This window comes from Echiichthys vipera (genome assembly GCF_963691815.1).
Source record: "Echiichthys vipera genome assembly, contig: SCAFFOLD_83, whole genome shotgun sequence".
NCBI classification, from domain to species: domain Eukaryota; kingdom Metazoa; phylum Chordata; class Actinopteri; order Perciformes; family Trachinidae; genus Echiichthys; species Echiichthys vipera.
The window spans coordinates 18,840-22,500 of NW_028154836.1; positions in this window are offsets into that span (position 1 = coordinate 18,840).

Sequence of the window (3,661 nt, forward strand, 5' to 3'; positions counted from 1 at the left end):
TTAACTAACTTTAACTGACTTTAACTGACTTTAACTGACTTTAACTGACTTTAACTGACTTTAACTGACTTTAACTGACTTTAACTGACTTTATCTGACTTTAACTGACTTTAACTGACTTTAACTGACTTTAACTGACTTTAACTGACTTTAACTAACTTTAACTGACTTTAACTGACTTTAACTGACTTTAACTGACTTTAACTGACTTTAACTGACTTTAACTGACTTTAACTGACTTTAACTAACTTTAACTGACTTTAACTGACTTTAACTAACTTTAACTAACTTTAACTGACTTTAACTGACTTTAACTGACTTTAACTAACTTTAACTAACTTTAACTGACTTTAACTAACTTTAACTAACTTTAACTGACTTTAACTGACTTTAACTGACTTTAACTGACTTTAACTGACTTTAACTAACTTTAACTGACTTTAACTGACTTTAACTAACTTTAACTAACTTTAACTGACTTTAACTAACTTTAACTAACTTTAACTGACTTTAACTGACTTTAACTGACTTTAACTGACTTTAACTGACTTTAACTAACTTTAACTGACTTTAACTGACTTTAACTAACTTTAACTAACTTTAACTGACTTTAACTGACTTTAACTAACTTTAACTAACTTTAACTGACTTTAACTAACTTTAACTGACTTTAACTGACTTTAACTAACTTTAACTGACTTTAACTGACTTTAACTGACTTTAACTGACTTTAACTGACTTTAACTAACTTTAACTGACTTTAACTGACTTTAACTGACTTTAACTAACTTTAACTGACTTTAACTGACTTTAACTAACTTTAACTGACTTTAACTGACTTTAACTGACTTTAACTAACTTTAACTGACTTTAACTAACTTTAACTGACTTTAACTAACTTTAACTGACTTTAACTGACTTTAACTAACTTTAACTGACTTTAACTGACTTTAACTGACTTTAACTGACTTTAACTGACTTTAACTGACTTTAACTGACTTTAACTGACTTTAACTAACTTTAATTGATCTAAGACGTGAACGTGATCTGAGATGTGATCTGAGACGTGAACGTGAACTGAGACGTGATCTGAGACGTGATCCGAGACGTGAACGTGATCTGAGACGTGATCTGAGACGTGATCTGAGACGTGAACGTGAACTGAGACGTTAACGTGATCTGAGACGTGATCTGAGACGTGAACGTGATCCGAGACGTGAACGTGATCTGAGACGTGATCTGAGACGTGAACGTGAACTGAGACGTGAACGTGATCTGAGACGTGATCCGAGACGTGAACGTGATCTGAGACGTGAACTGAGACGTGAACGTGATCTAAGACGTGATCTGAGACGTGATCTGAGACGTGATCTGAGACGTGATCTGAGACGTGATCTGAGACGTGAACGTGATTTGAGACGTGAACGTGATCTGGGACGTGAACTGAGACGTGAACGTGAACTGAGACGTGAACTGAGACATGAACGTGATCTGAGACGTGATCTGAGACGTGAACTGAGACGTGAACTGAGACGTGAACGTGATCTGAGACGTGATCTGAGACGTGAACGTGATCTGAGACGAGAACTGAGACGTGATCTGAGACGTGAACGTGAACTGAGACGTGATCTGAGACGTGATCTGAGACGTGATCTGAGACGTGAACGTGAACTGAGACGTGAACGTGATCTGAGACGTGATCCGAGACGTGAACGTGATCTAAGACGTGATCTGAGACGTGATCTGAGACGTGATCTGAGACGTGAACGTGAACTGAGACGTGATCTGAGACGTGATCTGAGACGTGATCTGAGACGTGAACGTGATCTGAGACGAGATCTGAGACGTGATCTGAGACGTGAACGTGATCTGAGACGTGAACGTGATCTGAAACGAGAACTGAGACGTGAACGGAGACGTCAACTGAGACGTGAACGGAAACGTGAACGGGTCGTGGATGGTCGTGTCCCGGTGAACGTCGGTGGAAGCGCCCGCTCTTGCAGAGCCCGGTGGCGTGTGAAGCAGACGCCGTGTGTCTCAGGAGGACGTGGAGACGCTGAGGACGCCGTGTTGCTGCAGAGACAGGAAGTGTCCTTTCAGGTGCTGTGTCTCTGCCCGTGGCGTTGCCATGGCGCCGGCTCCAGACCGTCTCTTTGTGGCGGCTAATGCTGCGTAAACCAGAGGTAAATTATGACCCTGAGCAAACACACGCAGACAAGTGAATGGGAAGCCGCCGCTCCCAGAATGCAACAGCAGATTGATGGAGGTGGAGGCCGGCGGGTTGAGGCCGCGCGGCAGCGGAGGCGACGGCATTCAGGCCGCTGATGGACGGTGACGTTCCTTCAGATTAAAACCTTCCTGAACAACAAGACGGCTGTTAGAGGACGGGAAGAGATTCATAAGAGGAGACAGGACGCACAAAGGGGGGGGGGGGGGGCGTGGAGGGGCGGGGGCACGGCGTGGAGGTGGGGGCACGGCGTCTGGTCAGGGCGGGCGAACGAGGTTTGGTCACACAGAGAGAGAGAGATCAGACTTCTGACGGTTTTGCATCTTTTTAAAGTTTATTTCTCTGTTTCTCTGTTTTGCGTCTTCGTCTCTGAGACTCGAACCGACTGACAGGAAAGACAACGGTTCGATTCCCGAACACGTCTTCAGCCTCTCGTCTTTACGGCGATCGCATCATTTTCCATTAGAAAGTGAAGAAACGTGTTGAAATGGACGCGAAAATGAGTCAAAATAAACAGGAAATGAGTCAAAATAAACAGGAAATGAGTCAAAATAAACAGGAAATGAGTCAAAATAAACAGGAAATGATGATAAACACAGTGACGGGCGACGGCGTGATGACCTCAGTGCTCGCCCGGTTGTGTCTTCCTGTCCTCGTGCTCGCCTGATCGTCACCGGCGTGCACCAGGTGAGCAGCGGCGCTCTGACCTTTGACCCCTGGTGAGAGGTCGGAGCTGTGCGGACGCAGAACGCTTCGGTCCGAACGCCACGGAACGTTTGACGCCGTGACCTCGGCTCCACGTCTGTGACGCTGCAGCTTCAACGCCAACGACTCTTTCTCTACGCCTTTAATGACTAAAGTCCCTCTGCACCTCTGAAGGGAATCGAACCGTGTTCCTGCACAGAGGAGAGGCGCTCGGCGCTCGGAGAGGCGCTCGGCGCTCGGAGAGGCCACATGGAGGAGAGCAGTAAGTGGAATGGCGTCCAACAAAGGAGCAATTGAGAAGGAGCTGAGAAAACTTTGCTCTCAGACTAATGAAGCTGTTGTCTGGGGGGGGGGGGAGGGGGGTCTGGAGGGGGGGGCCTGGAGGTGGAGGGGGGGCTGGAGGTGGGGGGGGGGGCTGGAGGGGGGGGCCTGGAGATGGAGGTGGGGGGGGCGGAGGCCAGAGGAGCTGGACGTGATTTGTCATCCTGAGTTCAGCAGCTCGAGTCCAGATGCTTCGTTTGCATGAGAAAGGAGGGGGGGGGGGGGGCTCCTCCTCCTCCTCTTCTTCTCCTCCTCCTCCTCTTCTCCTCCTCCTCTTCTTCTCCTCCTCCTCTTCTCCTCCTCCTCTTCTTCTTCTCCTCCTCCTCCTCCTCCTCCTCCTCTTCTCCTCCTCCTCTTCTTCTTCTTCTTCTCCTCCTCTTCTTCTTCTTCTTCTTCTCCTCCTCTTCT